Here is a 25791-nt window from a genome sequence, read left to right on the forward strand (position 1 = left end):
CGGGAAGGGGAACATCACACACCGGGGCCTATCATGGGGAGGGGGCAGGGGGGAGGGATTGAATTGGGAGTTATACCTGATGTAAATGACGAGTTGATGGGTGCTGACAAGTTGATGGGTGCAGCACAGCAACATGGCACAAGTATACATATGTAACAAACCTGCACGTTATGCACATGTACTCTACAACTTAAAGTATAATAATAATAATAAATAAATAAAAATAAAAAATAAAAAATAAAAATGTACAAATTCACTGTGTGTGTGTGTGTGTGTGTGTGTGTGTGTTTCCCACGTAGGAAAAGTTTAATTGCATAATAGTGTAATGGGTGATTGAGGTTTGTTTCTTTTAGTTTTTGTCATTTTTTCCAAAAAAGAATTTTTTATATTTAGAGTCCTGATTTTAGGTATATTTATGGCCTGATTTCATAAATCATCAGAATGGACTGGAAAATTGTACAAAAATATGTATTATTATTATTTTTATGAGAGAAAGTATTTTAAAAACTGATGTCATTGAATAACTTTGAGGAAAATACTTTAAAATAATATTTTATCTATTCTTTTATGGAGGAGTTAAACTTTTGAGAAGTTCAAATTTGATGTTTTCTTTGTTATAGGACTACCTGTCTACTGAAATACAAAGCTCAATCCAATAATATTAGGTAAGGGCTCCAGAAACCTTGCCTTCTCTCAACATCTGCAGCTATGGGACCTCAGGATTTACTCAGTCATTCTTCTTTCCCTTAGGTGACAGGAAGCCCAGCATCATAGGTCATATTTTATTCCCTTGACTATGATCCCCATATGATGCTATATACTATATCCATCTCACGTCTCCATTTTCTTAAGTTCCATTGCGTTATGATAAACTTAAGGTCAATAATAAAAACATCCCTAATCTATAAACTCTTCTGTGAATATTTCCTTCATTTTCTTCCTCTAGCTTCAGTCTCGTTTCATAAGCTTTCTATAATCCACCACATCTCTTTGTTCTAGTCTTCTGTAACCTACCCAGTCTCTTCTCTTCATTTCTTAAGTATTTTGTGTACCTGGATCACTCTACCTCTCTTCAATAGTACTGCTTTTATCATTCTTGGTGATTTTAATATCCATGTAAATTGTCCTTCCAAGATCTTAAACTTTGTTACATGTTCTAATTTCCTCCAATGAGCTTGCCCTTCACATCCTCAGTCACTCTATTAGCATACCAGTGTATTTCAATCACATTCTCTATTACTCCATTGAACAGCAACTCCTTAACTCAAAGGGAAGTTTAAACCCATTGAAACAAAAACCTTTTTATTCATCTCACATCTCCTCTCCATAAACTTTATTCCCTTGTTAGCCAACTTCCTTCAATTGTCAATCATTTTGAACATTCTACTGCATACAACCTTTGCTCTGTTGCTTCTCTATCCTTTTGCTGTATTAGTTTATGCCATTCAATCTAGTTATAGCTCATGACATTCCATTTATGTTTTAGTCAGTTGAACTGTCCCTCAAAATAATGCACAATCATGTTAGCAATGGTACTTTATATTAATAATTGACCACCAAATGAGAATTTTGATACTTAGTTTATTTTACTTTCTATGAAATATAAAATAGAATTTTATATTTTCTGTCATCCTTAAAAGCTGCTATCTCCTTCCTCATCCTCAGTATATGCTGATACTATTTTATTCCACTTCACAAAAAAAAAAAAAATGGTATGTAAGAGAATTTTCACTTCTTCTAGCTCTTCTTCCTATAATCTACTTAACAATATCCATTGAGAACTGCATACTATGATTTGTGTATGTTACTAAGGAGATACTTTCTACCTATGCTCCTAATTCTTTATCATCCACTCAAAGATATTATTAGTATTTTTCTTTTTATTGCATTGACCCATCAGCAAAAACAAGTCTTTATTTCTCACAACACTCAAACTATGTATTAAACTCTTTTACCCTCTACCTATCATTGTTTTTCTCTTTCACTGGATAGCAACACTCTTCAAAATGTTATATTTATACTCACTGTCTCCAACTTCTCTTCTCCATTCTCCATTGAACCCCTTTCAGTAAAGAGGGTTCTCATGATACCTTGCCTTAAATATCACAATAGAATTTTATGTAGTTGCTTTTTCAAAGGACATTTTCCCAGACCTATTAATTATTTTCAGCAGAGATTTCTTCTTCTCCTTGTCTCCCTGCACTCTGTTTAACATACCATTCCCACTGGCTATATCAGGATTTCGCCATCTCCTACACATGCCATGATTACTCACCACTTTCAGGCTATGGTCAAGTTAATGAGTAGAACTGAAAATTATTTTCCCATCTTCTCTGACTTTTGAAATATCACCAAACAGTCAAGATACTCATTAAACATAACCTTGTCTGTAAAGACTTTTCTGGTTTCTCACCAAAAAAAGTAATAATTTCACTCTTAAAATATTTGTAGCAGCCTATTTATGTAACAATCAATTTGAATATACATATTTCCTTTAATAGACAGAGAGTTTCCTGAGGACAGAGCCATTGTGTTATTAACTAGACCAAGATGTAACTCATTTATGTGCTTAGCATATGTTTTGGATGGAATTTAGAATTGAATGGTGAGATGACAAATTTTCTAGCAGCATTGTTGTTTTGTATAGCTTCCTATAGAGAATCTAGATACATGAAATATACTTATTAACTTTACCTCTAGAAATATATATTAGATCAAAATCCAGATCAAACACATGAGCAGAAGATGTCTTGTTAGACAAGGTGACATATTCATTATTAGTCCTCCAAATTGTTAGTCTAATGGTTTAAAAGCAAATGAGCATGTCTCTTTGTGACTGTGTCAATGACAGGGCCACATCCTTAAGCAGGGTTTGAATCAGTATTTATTTGTTAAAGATAACAGGCAAAGATTTTCTCACCTTTAGTATTAAAACTTTTTAGTTTAAAAGCTTGTCTCTGTTTAGTTTCTTTAAAATACATATACACATATATACATGTATACATACATATATACATATATGTACACACACGTAAAGGAGGAATATATTGCCACATAAATATGGAAACCACGACATAAGTGTGGCCTATTACAAACTTAAATTTTAATACAATATTAATGATATAAGCATTGTATTAGTCTGCTTTCATGCTGCTCATAAAGACATACCTGAGACTGGGCAATTTACAAAGGAAGAGATTTAATTGGACTTACAGTTCCACATGGCTGAGGAAGCCTCACAATCATGGTGGAAGACAAGGAGGAGCAAGTCACATTTTACCTGGATGGCAGAGGGCAGAGAGAGAGAGAACTTGTTCAGGGAAGCTCCACTTTTCAAAACCATCAGATCTTGTGAGACTTATTCACTATCATGAGAACAGCATGGGAAAGACTTGCTCCCATGATTCAATTACCTTCCACCTGGCCCCTCCTACAACACATGGGAATTTAAGATGAGATTTGTGTGGGGGACACAACCAAATCATATCAAGCATATTCTCAGAGCTCCCTTCAGGTCACATAGTTTCAGCAGCTAAGATATCTTTCTTTATATTAATTGAAGACTTTTTAAATTTCCCACAGTACTCATTTTTTTTTTTATTTCTTTTTCCTTTTTTTTTTTTTTTTTTTTTTAATTTTTCCGGTTGAGTGGCCAAAAAGAACACTTCTGAAAAAAAAGATCCAGACTGCTAATGTATAATATTGCAGAGTAAGAATAAAATTGTTCATCTTAATTCTGGCAGATGAAAAGGAACTCAGAGACCACCATTTCTCAAATATAAATATAAATCTCTATGATCATTAGTCTGAGATAGAATTATCAAAGCTACAAGTAAAGAATATATCTGACTAATATTTCTGAATATATCTGTTTGTAACTCTAGAATTCCAAATTTATTGGTTATTAAGCTCTTACCATGTCACTACATCTAGGTATAGTGTCTCTCCTTCCCTAGCTCCCAACTACCTGAAAACAAATAAATAAATAAATAAAAGAAATAAAAAACTAAACAGTAGCCAGAGCCTTCTGCAATCATACATGTCATTTTCTGACTCTACCAAACATCAAGGCAAGCTTATCATTATGGTTTCATTCCATATAACCTTCCCATATTCCATCCAAATAGTGTAAGCTATCCATAAGACAGCACCTTTCTTTGTACAATTGACATGACTGATATTATGTTCCTGCAATCTCTATACATCTATCTCTATCGGACTTTCATTTTCACACATAAATGTTTGATTTTCCCCCACAACCTGATAGCACCAGCACAAAGCTTCTCAAACATTAACATGCATAGGACATAACTGTGAATATTGTTTTGAATGCACCTTCTGAATTGCTACATCTGGCATCAGCCCTGGGATTCTTCATTTCTAAGAAGTCACCAAAGGATACCAATACTATTGGTTAGAAGACCATACTTTAAGTAGCATGGTCTAGCAGATTCCATTAGATTCATTTTTAAGAAATTTCTCACCTCATCATTTGTATCTTAATTTTATCCATCCCACTAGATTGCACGCCTGTTGAGGAGAGCGAGACAGCCATTCATTTTTGTGCACACATGTGTGTGCTTTCCTGTCTGTCCACAAAATTATTAGCAAGTATTTTAATTTTAGTAGTTCCTCACTAAATATCATTCACAACTTGAATGGATATTTCAGTGGTGTGAATAATTGGGGAAGCCTCAAAACAGGCAACAAACCATCTCATATTTTAGGTTTTATGTGGCTCTCTGTGATGGGAAGAGAGTAGTAATTTATGTTTGTAGGGAATAAAAGGTAATGAAAACAATTTAGTGTGAATAGGTAAATATAGTGTGTCAGAGAGGAAGATAAATAACAAAAAGCAAAACAGCCAGTGGATGTGGAGAGGCATAGCTTTACAATTCGAAGTGACCATATAAAAATGAAATGAACAAGCAAAAACATGACAAAATCATTGGTTTACGTATGTCTAGACCCTTTGTAAAATTGGGGGAAAATGTTCATAAAAACTACCACATGTGACTGATTCTGTTCAAGAAAGAACATTGAGTAGTCCTGCTCAGAGAATCATTTATAGGAAAACTTTTTAATTTCCTAATAAAATAAACATCAATACCCACAAATACAGTAATTTAAAACAAAAGAAGCAGACAGTGAATTAATGATGTAGAAATTATCCTGAATACAAGCATCGTAAGTATGCTAAAGATCCTAACAGCTTTTAATCTGAAATATAGCTGAAGTAAAATGACTTCCTAAAAATATGAAGGACCTGCTAAGATAAGTCATTTATTTTTCATGGACTGTTGGTGCCAAAACATAAATACTGAGATCATCTCAACCTGCCCAGGGCCTTTGTACTCTATGCCTATGTATGAGTTCCTAACAGAGGACTGGGAATTTGCCAAGCCTCATATAAAACTGTAATGACTTTTAAGGCCACTCAGGCCATTCCATCTACTCGAAAATGAAATTAGGCTTCTTTTTATAGGTTTGAAGCCACCTAAATGTGACCTCTATCTTGCACATCTTTATCCATCAAAATTATCAATACTGTGAGTAGGGGTAGAAAGTTTAGAGTCAGTCACCAGAACATATCATTTGGAAGGTCTTTTATCAAGGTTTCTCAGATAAATTGGTTTTGCAAATGCATTTAGAGTGAAATAATTAACTTTGAGGGTCACAAAGAGAATATATATGTAGGCAATACAAGATTTTATTTCCCTGTCATCCTTTTTTTTTTTTTTTTCTTTTCCTTTCTGCTCACTTACTAGACACGAAGACAGGTCTTTCATAAGACAGGTAAAGAGACAGATACTCTGTTAAACTAATTAGTCAAAGTCAGACTCTGATAATATACAACGTTGGCTAGAAAAATACAAATATTTCCTTGGGAAGTGTTTTGCGCTTAAGATTTTGAAGTCCTTTAAGTGTTATCCAGCAGGTTACAGGGACTTAAAGATATGATGTTGCCTTCATCTAAGTCCTGTGAGAGGACAGTTAGGGTAGAAAAAGAAAGTGTGTTTCCTGAAAAATACAGCAGTTTGAGAGAATACAGAGAGAGGAAAATTAATCTGTGTATAGCCAAGGTAATTTCCATATGCTCTGGATGGAAAAAGTAAAGAAATGCTTTACATTTGGGACCCTAAGTGTCCTACGAAGATGTCAGCTACTAAGAGGAATTATGCTACTGGTGTGTACTTACTCAGTGCCTCTTCCCAGAGCTGATAGACATAGTTAAAAATTTATATTATATTGGACATAACAGCAGCCAACTTGGCCCCTTTTTCCCAAATTGACAACTAGGAAATATGAGATATTCTCAATCTTTGGAAAGTCACCTTTCTGGATTTTGGGGGATTTTAGGGCAGCATTCAAGTTACAGTTTTGTATTATTCCCTTACCTTTTCTCTCTAACTGGTACAGTCCCAGAATAAAGCTTAAGGAAGCACAAATAAGTGGCCAAGTAGCGAACCCTAACAGATACTCTTCAGTCCTTTCAATTACGCTTTCAATCTCTTTTAGTGTCAGGGAAACTTAGTGAATTATCAAGAAAGACACCTAGCCAGATACTTCCCCGTGCCCCTCTGGAGTCAGGGTATGCTTCTATATAAGACAGTCATAAACAAAATTTCGACAAGCAACTAGGAATGAAAAATAAAAACAATTTATTATTCTGGAGAAAAACCAATACAATCCTAGTTATTCTATCATTTTCCCAAATAGCCTGACTTAAGATTGCTAAATTAAAGGAAACTACTTTGGGTTCTTAATATTTTACTTTTGTTGTGTATACTGATTAAGTTGACTAAACATTTTCCCATAAAGTTTGGTATGTGCAGACACAGCCTGAGTTTATATTGCCTTTAGTGATATCATGCCATTTAAAGACTGTCTCTTCCTTCTATATATTGCTAGTAATACGTATGCATAAAGAGACATCCAGTCGAAGTCTCTTCTCCAAGCCTTTCAATTATCTTACTCTTCTGGAACTTTTTTTGGTCCTTATGTCCAATGCTGCCTTCAGATTAATTCCCTGCCCTCCCACCAATACAGACACAATGTAAAAAGTGAATCATCCTCCATCTATGATATCAAATAACACACTTATCTAAATCTGTCTTTCAAGTAGCAGCAGCAGCCCTAGCAACACAAACTCCAAGAACAAATCCTGGATTAGAATAGATAGCAGCAAGCAGAACCCAGAATACACTGAGACTTTTATTATTACAAAATTATCTGGAATGGATGACAATTAGCAGATATTTTAACAATGGGAATATCCTGAAGTATAAGCAATGCGGGCAAGAACTCAGTATTTCAGGATGTCTAGCAGAGAAGCAAGAATATTAATTATGATTGATGTTACAGTCATTGGCCTTTTACTGTGTGCCAAGTACTAAGCTAAATACATTCTATAGATCATCACATTTATTTTTAAGTAAAAATCAAAATAAAAACCGATGGTTGGTATTATTATATCAATTTTACGTATGTGGAAACTGAGGCTTATGAAAATCAACTAACCCAGATTAAATCTTACAGCTACTGAGTAAAAAATTGAAATAATTTTTAACTCTGACTCCTCAGTCTCTCGTTACGCTTAGTAAGTATGGTAAATATCACTTCCTTTCTCAGAATACATCCTGTTTACCACTCTTATGACCTTTCAATGTTTTAGGAGGAATTAAAATCACATCAAACTCCAGGGATGGGCACTGATTTACCTAATTTGATGAGTATACACTCATCTATGTTTGTTTCCTAATCCTGTATAACCTACGTCTCCAAAGTTTAGTGGCTTAAAACAATAACCAGTTTGTTTTCTCTTATGATTCTGTGGGTTGACTACATTCAGTGGAATTCTGGCATGGCTAGGTATCTCTCTCCCTCTTTCTCTCCCTCCATGTAGCTCCAGGGCCTCCCTTCTTTTCTTGCCTTTCCATGTGATAACTTCTCAAAGCCTCTCCAGCAGGACCAACAGACTTCTGATATGGTAGTTTGCAGACTGCAAACAGTCAAAAGAAGCAAAAAGAGGAAAATGTCAAGCCTTGTGAAGCACGGCTCAAAGGTGACTTGGGGTCATCATTCAAGAGTAGCTATCTCACCAGCCATCCCTTGGCTATAGTAATTGGTTGAGGGAAGACATGAAGCTTTAGTTGCCTAAAGAGGATCAAATCTCCAAAATATTTGATAATTTGGCAAAAAAGTTTTCTATTGCTAGTTATACATGAGACAGAATGCAGCTCTAGTATCGTCCAGTAATCACCCTGTTACCTTGAGAAGAGCCATCTTAGTATAAAAATAACAACATGGGAAGGTAGAGAAAAGGCCTAGAAAGCAAACAGGTCCTTGGTGTCAATGTTTTACTAAGTCTAGGTTTACATCTGAACTTGTCAGTTGCAGGAATTCATACATTTCTTTATTTTTGAAGTCATTTAAAGGGAAGATTCCTATGGCCTGAAGCAATAGCCATAATAAGACACAATAATTCATACAATGTTTTAAAAATATTAAACTCCAAAATTAAAAGCATTTGAGAAAACTTTTTGTACAATATATAACCTAATTCAGGGAAACAAAAATGGTCTTTAAAAAAATACAAATGGTTTATGCAAGGGACAGATCATGTAAAGTTTATTTTATTAAATGGAAATATCCACATAGATAACTTCATTGGAGCTCCCGGGGAAATAAACATTATTGGAACTGAAACAACTCCAGTGAATGTACTTTGTAACAAGCCACTTTTTTGTCAATTAATAGATAATCCTGAAAAGTATATGAAATATATGGCCCTTACATATAAAGTAGACTGATTAAACTGGATTATAATTAAACAATCTAAATCTAAACACCAATACTACACTTGAAATGCAAAGGTGTGATTTGATAAGGCAACAGAATCCATGTCAAATCATACCATTATGATTAATCCTATTGCGGTACAGGTTGCTATTCTACCCTATCCTCAGAGGAGAAAACAGGGATTTCCTTCAAGATACATTGTATATAAAAAGAACAATAGCCTCCCATGTCCATTGTAAGCATGTACAAATTCTACTTACAGTGGTTAGAAACTGTAAATTTTAACTCCTCTCATTTACTAGAGATTTTCTCTTTTCTTTTTTCAAAAATATCTGGAGGAAAACAATGTTGTTTATTTTTATTTTATTTACAGCTTGTATATATGTGTCTTTTTGAAAACGTTCCCTTAAAGGACACATTTCTAGTCTTGCTTGAATTTAAATGTAGAATAGTACAATATGCATTGCTACCTTAAGATTATAGGCAATAAGGTTCATACTCAAAATATACTTGCAGAATATCCTCAAGCAGATAATTATTTTTTGATCAAATCCTCATTAAGCACTTACCATGTTCTAAGCTTGAACCTATGCAAGGATCTAGGAATACAGTGATGAACAAAGTAGACATGGTTCTTGTCCTCATTATCATACCATCCAGGGAAAAAGACACACACGAAGCAATTAATTATATTAATAAACATAAAATTGCAATCCATAGTAAGTTACATAAATCTAAGTTAAAGGAAGTTATGAGAGTACAACAGGATGATATCATTTAGCTCAAGGAAGATTAGAGAAACATTTTTTGACAATGGTTCGTATAAGCTGAAAATGGAATGATCAGTGTGATTTAACCAGACAAATAATTATGATAAGACTATACTATGTCTAGGGGACAAAAATAATTAAATATAAGAAAGGTTCAAAAGAAAGCTGGTATGGCAATGGTTATTTGATGAGAGCAGTGTGGCTCAAATTGAGGTTGTAGAAGTAGGCAATAAATAGTTCATACAGGACATTGAAGTTCAACTTCAGAATTATGGAATTTCTTATATAGGTAATATAAAATTATTTTTAATTTAAGAAGACATTGTGCTTGCCTCAGCAGCACATATACTAAAATTTAAGTAGAAACTAAATTTGCATTATGTAAAGATTACCATTTTTGGTTGTGTTATGAAGAATATATTAGATGGGGACAAAGAAGGGTCAGAAGGTCAATTTAGAAGCTCAATAGAGAAAAGATGACGGTGGATGAAGCTTGAATTTTGTGGTAATGGAGATGAAGAGGATGGGATGAATCAAGAAGCATTTTGGAGGAATTTCAAGACCAAGGCTTTGATTTGATTAGCTGAGTGGTTGAAAGTTTAGTTTAATGGGCTATGGCATACAAAAGAAAACACTGCTTTGGGGAGGGAAACATAGTAAAAAAAACAGTTTGCCATATAAAAATACAAGATCTGTGAGAATCCTAAGTATCAATATCAAATAGCTACTTGTCTATATGAACCAGGGCTTAGAAGAAAGGTCTGTGATCAAGGCACAATTTTAGTACGTGAATAACATGTAATCACTCAAGTGGATGTGGCTACCCAAGCAAGAACTTAAAGCAGGAGTCAGCAAACTTTTTAGTTCTATAAATGTATATACTGTAAATATTTTAAATTATGCGGGGCATGTATTCTCTATTGCAATGACCAAATGTTGTCTCTCTAGTGTGAAAGTGGCCAGAGACAATAGTAAGAAAATGTGTGTAGCTATGTTCCCTCAAAACTTTATTTACAAAAACAGGCCACAGGCCTGTTTTGGCCTGTGGGCTATAGTTTTCTGGTTTTTGTTTTAAAGCACTGAAATAACCACAGAAATTGTTAGAGAGAGAGAAAAAGGAAAAAAGAAATACCAATGCCTGGGACCCATGTCCATAGAATGTTAGTTATTTTGTCTGAGTTACCAAATGGACGTTGGTCTGGAATACCAATTGAAGGCCACAGTGTCTCAAACTGTCAATGATATTTTTCATAGAGTTAGAAAACACTCTTCTAAAGTTCATACAGAACAACAACAACAAAAAAAGTCCGAAGAGCCAAGGAAATCCTAAGCAAAAAGAACAAAGCCAGAAGCATCACATTACCCAACTTCAAAGTATACTAAAACGCTACAGTAACCAAACTGTCATGATACTGGTACAAAAACAGATACATAGACCAATAAAACAGAATAAAGAGTCCAGAAATAATGCTGTACACCTACAACTATCTGGTCTTTGATAAAATTTATAGCAATCGATGAGGAAAGGATTCCCTTTTCAATAAATGGTGCTGGGATAATGGGCTAGCCATATGCAGAAGATTGAAACTGGATGCCTTATTATACCCTCTATAAAAATCAAGTCAATATGGATTAAAGACTTACAAGAAAAACCTAAAATTATAAAAGCTTTGGAAGATAACCAATGAAATACCATTCTGGACATAGGCCCTGGCAAAGATTTCATGATGAAGACTCCAATAGCAATTGCAACAAAAATAAAAATTAACAATGGAATCTAATTAAACTAAAGAGCTTCTGCACAGCAAAATAAACTATCAACAGAGTAAACAGACAGCCTACATAATGGGAGAAAATATTTGCAAACCATGCATCTGACAAAAGTCTAATATTCGGAATCTATACGGAATTTAACTAATTCAGCAACTAAAAATCAAAGAAACCCACTAAAAATGGGCAAAAGACACAAATAGACACTTCTCAAAAGAAGAAATACATATGGCTAACAAGCATATGAAAAAATGCTCAACATTGCTAATTATCAGAGAAAAGCAAATCTAAACCACAATGAGATACCATCTGAGTCAGAATGACTATTATTAAAAAGTCAAAAAATAGCACGCTGGAGAGGTTGTGGGGAAAAGAGGACACTTATACATTGCTGGTGGGAATGTAAACTAGTTCAACCACTTGTGGAAAGCAGTTTGGCGGTTTCTCAAATAACTCAAAGCAGAATTACCATTTGACCCAGCAATTCCATTATTAGGTATATACCCAAAGGAATATAAATCATTCTATTACAAAGACATATGCATGCATATGCTCATTGTAGCACTATTGACAATAGCAAAAACATGGAAAAAACCTAGATGCCCATCAATGGTAATTCAAGAAATACATATACACTATGTAATACTTAGCCATAAAGAACAAGATCATGTCCCTTGCAGCAAAAGTGATGGCACTGGAGGCCATTATCCTAAACAAACTAACAACACAGGAACTGATTAAAAAAAATACTGCATGTTCTCATTTATAAGTGGGAACTAAACTTTGAGTACATATGAACACAAAGAAGGGAACAATAGACACCAGGGCCTACATGAAGGTGGAAGTTGTGAGGAGGGTGAGGATCAAAAAACTACCTATCAGGTACCAGCCATACTTATTACCTCAGTAATGAAACAATCTGTACACCAATGACACCCTACGACACCCTACGACATGCACTTTACCTATACAACAAACCTGCATGTGTACCCCTGAAAATAAAAAAATTCATAATTAAAAAAATAAAACTTCATAGATAATTCTAACGTGCAGCCAACTTAGAACCACTGATTTAGAATGAAAACAGAAAAAGCCTAAGAAGAAACCTTGGAGAATTCCACTACGTTAAGATCAGATAGATACTGTTGACAAATTAAAAGAGACAAGAAAATGTAGCAAAAGAGGATGAAAGAAAATTAAGACTTTAAGTTATATGAAAACTAAAATGCCTCAAGAAGGAAGGAAGGCAATAATAATAATAATAGCACTATTAAGAGCTAACACACATTTAATATGTGCTTTATTATATGTATTTTACTTACATTAACTTACATAATGCTTATGAGTAACCTTTTAAGCAGGAATTTTTATCTCCATTTTAAAAAATAGTTGGTTAAACTGAAACATGAGCAGATTGAGTAACTTGCCAAAGATCATGAAGCATGAATGACAGACCTGGAATTTATATCCAGAAGATCTAGCTTTGGAGCACTAACGTTTGCTCATATGTATTAGGAATTTAAAAAACAAAAAGATTATCCATTGTTTATAGAAAAATGAATGCCAAGAATATTTTCAAAAACATTAGTTTCAGTGATAGGAAACAGAAAGCCAAGGAAGTGTGGACAAGCTAAGGGAAAATCAGGACGATGAAAGTAGTATGCTAGAAAATTCTTGTAAGAAGTTTGATTGGTAAATGGAATACAGAAATGTGTATATTTATGTCAAGCTTATAAAAAGTGTGTGTGTTTGTAATCTAAGGTAAAAATATACAGATGTTTGTTATTGAACTCCTGCCACTGTATTCAAATTTTGAAGGAATCTAATAGGAAAATGTGGAGACTCTCTTGGAGAAAGAACATTTTGGAAGGTGGGAGAAGATGAGATTCAGAAGAAAAATGAGAAAATTATCCTTGACCAAAAGAATATTTCATTTTTTGTTACAAGATTAAATACGAGTATGGATATAGATGCAAGCTGGTATTTAGGCTTCTTTGTAGAAAAATTGATTTATTCTCATCTGAGAGCTATTTTTCCTGCAACTTAACTATACAAGACCATATTCTGAGAGAGAGTAAGTGTGTTTATGAGAGTGAAAGATTAGAGTTGAGTAAAATTGCAAAGGTATGAAATAACCACTGCAAACATTGGAGAGTAAACTTAGTTGAAAAAGTGATAATATTGCTCAGCATTACTAAGTGTGCATTTGAGATGTTTGATCATGAATTCTGAGCCTTATCAGTTAGGCAATGGGAGTTATCTTCATGGAATAGCACAGCTATTCTGCTAAAGGCCAGGAAAGATGTGCTTGCCTTGATCCAGAGCTGGGATTTTGCCGGTATTTTGCCAGGATTGTGTTTTGGAAAGACTAGAGTACTTTTGCAAATCTCAGGTAATGACATGAGCTATATCACCAAAAACCTATGAAAATTAGAAGTTGCAGATTTCTATCATGTCTTTAAAATCTCCCTCCCACATAGTCCTCACTGAATTTTCCATACTTCTTAACCACAGCTTTATCATTCATGAAACTCTTTAAGAATCTGTACTGTTAATTGTTTAACATGCTACATTCTACCAATAATTAAGAAAGAAATCTTAAAAATAATTTCAATTTTGATAACTAGAGACAACACATACTATAGTTTTAATATTTAAATTTCTCAGAATTAATCTAAAATAACTTTTAAAACTTATAAAAAATTTGTCACTAAATTTTAAAATCTTCTTTTAGTATCCAAGAAAACTTGCAGGTATCAAATTAACTACCAAAACTTCCGTATTATTTCATTTCTGAAATATATAAAGAATAAGAGATCACAAGTATTACACAAGGAACATATATTAGTATATTTCCTAATTAATACTATCTTAAATAAAACTAGGAGAAAAATAAGACAAAATAATTCATTCAATAGTTTATCTAAGGTGGATTATTTGTTTTTAAAAACTCTTTGACATTTTCTTCGATATCAATAACTTGATAATAAATATGAAAAAATCTTCTAGTTTTATTGATTTTTTTCACCCGAGAGAAATGGAGCATAGAATGTAATTATAAATGTTAAAATGTTTCTTAATTCCTACTTAAGTCTTGTCATTATTTAAGCTATACTTTCAATATTCTATTTGTGGGAATTTGTATAACTTACAACCAGAAAATGATTTATTCTTTTGCTTTCTCCATAGGCTCTTGCAGGAAGCTAGCAATATAGATGTAGAACATTGATTATACAATGTAGAGGGGAAAGGAGAGGAGAAACAAAAAGAAAGAAAAGAGGAGGGGATGGGAAAGGAGAAGAAGAAAAAGGAGAGAAGGGGAAGGGGAAAAGACAGCATAGTAATGCTTAAGAGATATTCCAATAGGAAGGTTATAGTGAAAGATATGACTTTTTAAAATGACTTTCCTCTTCAAAAACTGGCCAAGCTAATGATCTCTTTTCTCCCTCCTCCATGCCCCATGAAGTAAAATGTCTTGACCATTACCAAGAAGCCCATCCAGCTGTAAAACTGGATGGAACTGCATGAATACAAATATGACCAGATTACAAATATTATCCCAAAAAAAGAAGTTTATTAAATGTCGAAAATAGGAGCAGTCATTGGGTTCATAGTTCTGAGTATAGAATAATGATTCTTACGTTAATTAAGTCACTGAACATTTTTATGGGATAGGGTTGCTCTTCCCATTCTCAAACCTCATGGATTTTATATGAGCTGGCAAAGATAACTCAAACTAAAATATAGTGCTGATCTTTAATATGGATATTATGTGTATGTCTGACAATCTGACACAAAACAAACAATTGCAAATACTTTTGATAAAGAACTTGACTTCACACAGATACTGTTATATCTTAAACATCCATTTCCATAGTCTGGAGAAAAGATGAAAGAAAACTTTCTTACTGATTTATTTTGGATCATTAGTTGCCTTAATTCCATATTTACATTTAAAATAAATTTAAATTGTGATTCTTGATTTATTTGTATGTGATACATCCTTTACTTGAGGTAATAGAAGATAATAAATCTTCCAAGGTTAGCTTTATCTCACTTTCAAGGGTTTTGAGAATGTTTTAAAATGCTGCTTCACTTGAAAAACCATCTGCTAAATGTCTAACATATGTATGCCAAGGAAAATACTAGACACTAGTTAAATAAAATAGTTTAATGGGAGAGAAAAATAAATATACTAATATTTTAGCATAATGATTGCTGAGATAGGATAAGCCCTGCATGTTATGAGGATACATATGAGTACACTTAACCTAGCTGTCAGGATTATGGAAAGCTTCCGGGAGAAATTTGAAGAACTGAAAGCACTCTAACAAGGCTGGAGCATGAGTTTTCAGTTGGGAGTTGGGGTTTTCAGGTGGGGATGCAATGCCTTGACTGGACTTGAGGTCTATGCAAGCTACTCTGACAAGATTATGAGGGGGCTTTGGGTCTATGAATGGTCTTAGTTTGTAATCAGGCCCTGAGCTCAATGGTCCTTATAATGTCTGAGTCCTGAATACTCATCTAGAACCACTGTACAAGCATTTTTGGCAGGGAAAAGTAGTGTCAAAATTTGTATTTTAGATAGATTTATACATCAGTTCTTTAGACTATATTTTGAAGACCTGAGATTGGAAGGTGGTCAATCATGGAATTATGCAGCTTTGGTATATCAAGATACAAAAATAAAAATCCCCAAAGCCAACCAAACAAACAAAACAAAAATAAACAACCCAAAAACTCACAAAACAGTAGAAACAATGTATCTCAATGACCAATTGAAGGTAGAGGGTAAAGGATGGGGAGCAAAGGATGGCACTTGGGTTGCCGGTTTGGACAACTGACAGTGGTACCAGTAACCAAATGTATAATGCATTGCACTGAGGAGCTAGTGCAGTTTGGCAGGTCATTAGGCTTAATTGAATTGAGGTGTACTGATTTGTTACTGTTGACTCTTTCTGCTACTCCAGGATCAGATTATTCATCTGGATATTAATGAGCCATCTCTATGACCACTTCCCCTGCCATCAACACTGGCCTGCAAAGGAGATCCATCAGTGAATTTCTTAGTAAACCTGTTGATCATCTCACCCGTGTATTCTTAAAGGTTTCAGTTAAAAATGTGTGTTCTGGCCCCTCTGATAGGAATAACCTTTGGGTGAGACCACGCACCTCACATAATATGTAAATTTCTTCATTCTCACTTTCTGCAGCTTTCTATTCCTACCTTTACCATCTGTCAAAGCAACTCAGACATTTCCACATTGTTAATTAAAGGCCATATCATATTTCTCGTATTTAACAGTCATACCAACAATGACTTTGCCCCATTCACTAAGAAATAATAGCATGTCCTGAGAAAGTACCCCCCAAGTCAATAATTTATTGCTTAGCCTATCTTATATTTAGTTTTCTGAATGAAGAATTCTCATAACACATTCCCACAGTACTTCTCCGTCTCCTGCTAGTAAATGCCAGCTAATTATTGTAACTCGTTCAATCTATAGACTCTCTGTTTTCTTGCTAGGTCTGGACTTCTTAAGTAGGTTATGTTGAGATATTTACCTAGCCTGAGTAGCCAGGAACAGTGGTGAGGATAGTTCCTGAGGGGGAAGAGACCTATGCAGTTACATAAATAATAGTTCTGCAGCATCTTCTCTCTTGGAAAATGTGTTAACTCTTAATGGGGAATGACAGGCCACTTCTGTCACCCTAGAAGTTTTAATGAGAATAGCAGAGCCAACATCTTCATTCATCCAAATTTCTTCATGTCATGCTTTGGAGTTCCAGACTTTTCATCATATAGAACTCACCTTTGTGAAAGAGAGAAGAAAACACAGAAAGAAAACATTGGAATGCAGTACAGTTCTAAGATAGTTTTGTCAAGGTTCAAGTGGAATCCTCAAACCAAAGTGAGGCATCAAAAGAGTCACACATCTTGCAAGAAAATACCTGCCTAAATATTCATGCCATCCTCAATAATTTCTCAGTAATCATTATCGAAATCATGACCTCACACAAACATGATGATATATTTCAGAATACAGTATCTGGGGCAACATCTGGGACAGCAGAGCATCTGTGTCATGGTAAGTTTGACTGAAACGAAGTTTTGCAGCAGCAAAAACAACACCAACAAACAATCTAAATTTACTTCCATGAGTGTGGATCTCAGTAAACCTGGCTGTATTAGAAGCTTTCTCTGGCTATAGAGAGTTACCTGCTCTGTCAAGTAAGACTAGGGCAGGAGTTGAGGCACAAATACACTAACATTTTCAAAACCTGCCTGTTTCACTCAAAACAGACTCAACTTATAAAGCAAGCGTGCTCAAATAGGAGGTTTCTTGCTTTTTCATTTACTTGAGTTAAATTTGATTTACAGAACCAGAATAAAAAATAGGTAATCACATTTATTAGAATGTGGCATTTACATGCACAATAATTCTAATTTTGAAGCTCAGTTTTTATATTTTTCTATAGATACTATATTGGTAGATGTTATTGATGAACTCTCTGTTGCATCTGAAGGTCATCTTAACACCACACTAACAGCTGTGGAATAAGGTGTCTTTGAGTTTCACACTGAATTAAATATCATATTCTTCAAAACACATTTCTCGCTATGAGAAATCATATGGATTTTTAAATTTTGCTCCAAAATTGTTGTTTTGTTTAAATGGCTTATTTCAATATCTTCATTGATATATCTAAGTAAATTTATACTTTTAACAATAATTAACAGCAAAAGAGCAACAACTCCTGAATTTAACATTGCTACTATTTATCTTCCTCTAGTTATATTTGTGACTCGAGTAATGAAAAAAAAATTTTACACTGATTATCTCAGACTCTTAGGAAGTGCTCTGAATATCCACCCTCCTTGGTAAGTACACTGAAAAAAGTTCCTGCCATTTTCTCTACCGCCTAACTTAACACAACTTCCCAGCAAACTTAGTATAAGGATAGCCGATAGAAGTTTGACATGTACAGGATAACTTTCGAGGTGGCAGACAGTGTTAAACATCATTTACCATCAGTGTCTCAGCTCTTGGCTATCATGCCTCTCTCCCTCTCTACCTAACCCTCAAATATAATCCAAGCCATGCTTTGTTGCATTGACCTTTTTGGCCATATAAAAAAAGTATGTATACCCATGGTCTCAAATTCAAGAAAAGTAAAATTTTGATTTTAGAATTTCTTCATGATGGTGTAATGGGGACTATAATTGCCCTCTCAGTATAACAACTGGAACACCAGAAGAAATATGTGAAACAACTAGTTTTTTCCATTGGAAAACAAGTAGCTTATGACTGAACCCTGAAACAAGGAAAACAACTGATAGGAATCCTGTAGTCACTCCAGTTTATTGCCTGGAGACTATGTCTAGGTTTTAATGTAGGGAGGGTAACATAAGCATTGCCTGGTGGACTTAAGTTGAAGAGACAGATATTGTGATGCGAATGGTTAAGAAACCTAGAATCTATGAGGCATAGATTCTAGAGATATCTCTGTCTCCTAAATACATCTCTGAAAAGCTGAAGATGATTATCTTCAAAGCTTTGGCTGACGATTGATCTACGCATATGTGGAGTAAAACTCCAAAAGGCTGTTAAAGGGCCACAAAAAAAAGCAGCAGACCAAAGGATTCCCAGAAATAACAAGCCCTAAAAGAAATTTACATTCTCATTCCTAGAAATGAAAGATCTCTGAATATATGGAACAGCAGAAAAACTCCTCAAGGAGTTCTAGCCTGAGTAGTGGCTGAATTCAAACTAAAGGCCCCTCTTGTTGTAGTTTAATACATTCAAAAATGATACTCAAAATAATCAAGTTGATAGTGTGACTTCACTGTGCAGCAGGATAAAAGTAAACACTTCAAAAAACGACAATAAAATCCAGCCTACAACATGGAAATTTTATAATGCTCAGCATTTAAGAAAATATCCAGGGGGTTCATAAAACAGAAAATATAACACGTAAGTCCAATAGAAAAACACCCAGAAAAGATAGAGAAAATGGAATAATCACAAGGAGTTTAAATAGCCATTATAAAATGCTTCATATAATTAAAAATGTAGAATAAAACATAAATCATAAAAAGTGAGATGCAAAAGATACAAAAAATATCAAGACATTTGGTTTATAAAGAAAGCCCAGATTTCGCAACAATTTTAATCCCGGTGTACAGGTCAAACAAAATATTAAATTAGGTGTGCAGAAAGAACCAAACAAAAGTAAATTCAACAGAAAATAAATGCCTCACAGACAGAATATAAATTCTGTGGAAATCAGGATACTCAAACCAGAAAGATACTTGTACTTACACAAGAAAGGACTTGCCAGAAAAGACAAAAAATCTTTATTATCCCAGGAGTGATATAAGTTCCCTTATTAAGGCAGCCTTATCTAAATCAGATGCTGAATAAAGATCTTCTACCCAAAAGAGGGAGGCTCATTCTGAAAGAAGACTCATGATGGCAAAAAAAGAGAAGGTGTGGAAATGGAGAGCTCAAAAGGCTCAAGTGAGTACAGCACTTGATGTTACTTTTTGTCCCACAAAACTATAAGGTTTACTCAAGTCATAAAGCAACAATAAATACAACAAACAAGTTGTTCAGAAATTATACATAAACCTCTGTGTAGTTGTATTGAAATCTGAGATGACTATTTTTTATTTTATTTAATTATTTTTAAAATAAAATTATTTTATTTAATTTATTTTTGCTCATTTTCAGGGGCCAGTGAGTGGGTTTATATTTCTCAATCTTGTATTTTAATATGGTTATAGTCATCTTTGATCCAAACTTTGTACATGATCTAATCATGTAAAGAGTTTATAACACATACAGAGATAATGAAAGCATGGTCTCTCAATGTTCAATGTGAACCTCAGACCTAGGTCTAAGAGACAGCCCTTTCTAGTTTTCATCTGGTGGTATCCGTACTTACTCTGTCTCATACCCTGTTGTAAGCTATAAGATTACAGAATATGTCAAATAAATTTCTCATTGTGAAGTTGAAGATTTACAAACATACAGTAAATTCCATTTCCCTCCTTTTTTCTTCTCCTAGTAGTTAATTGTTTTTTTCATTTTTCTTTGGTCAATTTTGTCATTACAATCATTACGAATGCATTTTTAAAATCGAATATGCCCGCCTGTGTGCACATGTGTGTGCTAGTGTGTCTGTATTTGTATAATGGAGTCTCAAAAACTGGAAGCAGATTTCAATGGTGTTTCACTTCCTCTGATGTTAATAAGTGAAGTAATTCACTTGGGGTTGTAAAAATCAAAATGTCAAGCAACAAAATACTTGATTAAATAGAAAAAGAAGCTCTGAAAAGATTTTTAAAAAATTTCTTTGAATAGAAGAGTTAAATACATGTAGTCCACCCTTGCTGTCTACAATATGTGATGACACAGTAATCTCTTTTGTTGATTTTCCAGTGAAATTGAAGCAGCTTTTTCACACATGAGGGATAAGAGAATAGACAGTGTCAAAAGGTGTCTTAGCATTTTCATTCTAGTAAGTTGTGAGCAGGCAATTAAAGATTTTTACCATGGAGATAATCTTCACTCATAGCGTTTATCACCATGTTTCCCTGAAGAATGAGATTTTACCCTAAAAGAGGATAATAGAATATCACATGTTACATTAGAAAACATTTAGAAAAAAATAATCATTTCATGGTGTTAAAAAAATGATCAATATATTTTTATTTTTTGTTCAAAATTTTGGTAATATATATTTCAAGGAAATATACATAAAATGTACTAGAACTAAAAATTAAATGTAATATTTTAGACTCTGAAAAAAATATGTCTATTATAATGTCAAACCAGAATAATACCTGCTTCTTACTCACATTGACCAAGGATCAATGTTACGTGACTTAACAGCAGAAGAAATACAAATTATTGGGATATTCTTTCATTATGTACTATAAACATAACTCATAATATATGTGTTTCACACCAGCTATGCCTTCATTTTTCTTGATGGAAAATCTATGGGAATATAGTAGCACCATCAAATTAGTGAGTAAACAAGACCATTACATCAAAATAGATTTTGCTCATTTATTCTGACAAGTGTAGCAGTTTAAATTATTTATAGTTGCAGTCTGAATGGGTTTAGTAAATGCCCTATAGTACATTTTGTAAATTCAGTAGAGTCTTAGTAACTTCTTCATTAATTATGTTTATAAATTACAATCCTTACAAAAGCCCTTGAGCATGTAATTAATAAATTTATTTAAATAATTAGAAACTCAGAAGATTTTATGTTTTACATATAGCTAAATTTAGCAAAAATATAGATTCTTTCTATTGATTTGTAAGAATAATAACATATTAGGAAGGGGATTATAAAAACTAAAAACTGCTTTGGAAGTTCTCTCAATTGTGGTAATAATTATGCCTTCTAAGGCTTTCTCGCCTTCTTTTAGAAAAGATGTGGTCGTAAATGCTCTGAAACATAAACACGATAATCAATACTTTGTCAACTTCTGAGAAGAATTATTTCTAATTATGGCAACTCTGACAAATTATCTCACATTACTATGTGTCAATGCAGCAGTAACTAACATTTATTAAGATCTACTCAGCCATATAGGAAGAAGACAGAAGTACTGATAGAGGCTACCCAAGAGTAGAAACCCTGACAGTTTGTTTTTAAAAAACAAAACAAAACAAATAAAGAAAACCTCTCAGTCTCCTGTGTGCTCACACCCAAGTGAAAATACACAAAAGGAACAAAATTTGTGAATACATAATGTTATTTAATTCCCCATCATCAGCACTTTTCTCAGTACCTTTCATGCCATATGCAATTAGAAAATTCTCCTAGTAATGCAAGTAAGCCTAAGATAGCAGGAAATAAACAGTGAGAAATGTAACATGTTTGGATAGCAAATCCACTAAAGACAGTGGCTGAAGGAGGGAGAGTACTAGGATCAGTGCACCCTAGTTTCTGGCTTATCAGAAATAATTTCCAGGTAAATAAACAATTTCAAGCTGTTCTTACTCTTTTGGAATAATTTTGCTACATTGCTCACAGAGGGCTGGACAATGAAAACAGGAGATAATTCAGAACCAGTTTGGCAAAATGAATAGCTAAGCCACCCACAATTTGATATGGGCTCTGCTCAGCAAATTGCTTTTGAATGTGGGATTTGAAGAAATGTGGAAGAATCAAATGAAAGGTAAGGCAGAAAGTATTGAAGTAGATTTACTATGTTTGTTCCCAATCACCAAGCCCATGGAAAATGCCTCTCATTTGTATTTCACAAAAATTCTACCACCATCATGTCTTAATTTTTTAAAACATACAAATTATTTTAAAATAAGACTATACTTTTTGTGATGTTCCAAATAGGTCCTGTAAGCCATTAGTTAATTCTCTTAAACACATCTCAAGTAAGGGACCCTTCCAAGTGTAATAAGAGACAGGATTTTAAATGCAAAGAACAAATGATTTTGAATCAGACAGTTGTGAATTGAAATTTTGGCCTTGCCAATAATTCAAATGGTGTGTTTAGGTAAAGTTATTTAAGCTCTCTAAGCTTAATATTCTTTATTTATGAAAAGGGGGTAATAAGGTCAACCTCATAGGTTTGGTTATTGTGGAGATGAAAAGAGAGAATGTAACAGAAAGAATATAATTAAAAGAGTTGATAGAGTACCTGACTTAAAGGAAAATCTCAGAAAGTTATTTAAGATATATGATTATTCTTTTATAGTGATTGTTTCATTCTATTTCAATCTATTATTTATAGAACTATTTTGTAATATTTTCAGTAGCTCATGCTCTCTCTCTCTGTGTGTGTGTGTGTGTGTGTGTGTGTATGTGTATGTATTCTTTTGTACTGTTGTTGTTGATCTTTGGAGTTAGAGAAAAAACATAAGCTTATAAAAAACAGATCAAGCTTAGGGGAAAATTTAATGGATGAAGAAGTTTAAAATATAAACAAACAGACTGTTCAAGAGTTTTCTCTTTTGTTGTTTCTCTTTTACAAGTTTGGTAGACATGTTTTAGTAGGTTCAGAGATTGTTTAGGGATATGTTTAAGTTTGATTTATAATCTGTCATCTTGAGAGGTAAGGAAAGCAAGCAAATAGAAGCCCATGTATACCATATTTATAAAGACAATAAATTAAAGTATATGAAACATTTAGAATCAACTCTTTTTTTGAAAAAAAAACATTTCTAACTACAAATAAATATTTTTTAGATTATGACTATTTTCAAAATCATAGATAATTGTTGACTACAATTTTAAAATATAAAGTTATTCAAGTTCTCTTTGTTATATTTCTTCCTTCCAGGAATAACGTGAGAAATGTCTATTTGTCCTATATCTAGACTGTAGAAGGAGAAAATGCTACACACTTTTTATATTCTTTAGTTGTGAGAAGTAGTGTGTAGATTCAGTTACTGCTCTCCAAGAATGTTAATGTGACAAATCTATACATTCCTGTCTCTCTCCATTTCACAATATTATCATTCTTTGCATTTGACAATCTTTTGATAAAAAATGGAAATAAAACTTTGTGAAATCAGGAGTCTATCCAATAGTTATTCTTAATGGAAAGGAGGGAATTTTTGAAGAGTACATGATTCCTCTCTGGCAAATTCTCTGGATCATAAACCCTTACCTGAAATAACCTCCTCTAGTGATAAAGCACTGATTACATTTGCCCTTGCACATAGGCAGTGGCATGGGATATACTGCAAGGGTGTAGGGAGAGTTACAGATAGGTGTAATGGAAAGATGAGAGATGATACACTGACAGAGTGAAAATTTGTGCAGAATGTGGAGTCAGAACACAGAGTATGCTGTGGAAATTGAAGTAAAATAAATCTTTAGACCAGCAGCTAGAATGACACCTGGAGTGTTTCTTTCCTCAATACTCCTGAGCCCCAAAAGAAAACTGGAACTAAAACTATAAAAAGAGAAATACAAAGAATTATTACTAAACTTGGAGTTGTTACCTTGAAAAGGAAAAATGATAGCAACTTATATCTTTTCCCCTATATAGAACAAAGTGACAGTGGAGCTGTATGCCCATAACAGAAAGAAATGGACTATTGATCCGAGCTAGTGAGCCCTCTAAACAAGAGGATTAGATCACCACACAAATGATTGTGAAGACAGTTTGTCTGGAGACCCACTGTGTAGTGTGGATAGTGGGTACTGGAACAGTAAGATAAAGAAAATGATGATCGTGGACAGAGAGTGAAAGGGAAGTAAAGAATGCATATGTTTAGGACAGCCTATTAATGTATTTCTTATGTGGAGCCAAAAGCCTGCTTTCTGTTAAACCAAGTATAAAAAGCATGCACATTGGTAAATTTCCTTACTTCAAGGGACAAACCATTGCGTCAGCCTCCTGAGCCTAGTTCATACATATGATTTAACACATAGCAGAAGATTAATTTCTGGGGACATTTTAGAATGAATTTCATTTCTTGGCAGAAAATGAACCTTAAGCCAGAAAGCACTAGAAACCTGATATTGGTGTCTGTCTAGAGCCTGTTCATGGATTGGTATTGCATAATGCACATTTTCAGCTAAAGGTTTACTTATTTCCACCTTAACTGTTTACTTATCAGTCCTGTTTCAGTAAAACCACTCTGTGTTAGGAAAATCTTCATACTGTAAGTCATACACCCACTCTGATCTCTTCCAAGTACACCCATTACATTAAACTAGGCAAAAATAATACATCATACATGACAAATTCAAATTCAAACCAGCTGAAAGAACTACAATAGTTCAACTAACCTGTGAATGTTTACATCAGTTATGAACTTTTGTTAGGTGAGTGTATTGGTCCGTTTTCATGCTGCTGATAATGATATACCTGAGACTGAGCAATTTACAACAGAAAGAGGTTTACTGGCCTTACAGTTCCACATGGCTGTGGGGGTTTCACAATCATGGTGGAAGGTAAGAAGCAGCAAGTCACATCTTACATGGATGGCAGCAGACAAAGAGAGAGCTTGTGCAGGAAAACTCCCCCTTATAATAACCATCAGATCTCATAAGACTTACTCACTATGATGAGAACATCATGGAAAAGACCTGCCCCATGATTCACTTATCTCCCATCGATCCTTCCCACAACACATGGGAATTCAAGATGAGATTTGTGTGGGGACACAGCCAAACCATATCATTTCACCCTTGACCTCCCCCAAAGTCTCATGTTCTCACATTTCAAAATCAATCATGCTTTCTCAACAGTCCCTCAAAGTCTTAACTCATTTCAGCATTAACTCAAAAGTCCACAGTCCAAAATCTCATCTGAGACAAGGCGAGTCCTTTCCGCCTATGAGTCTGTAAAATCAAAAGCAAGTTAGTTACTTCCTAGATACAATGGGGTAGAGGCATTGAATAAATACAGCCATTCCAAATGGGAGACACTAGCCAAAACAAAGGAACTACA

The sequence above is a fragment of the Papio anubis genome, chromosome 5 (assembly GCF_008728515.1).
Source record: "Papio anubis isolate 15944 chromosome 5, Panubis1.0, whole genome shotgun sequence".
NCBI lineage: Eukaryota > Metazoa > Chordata > Mammalia > Primates > Cercopithecidae > Papio > Papio anubis.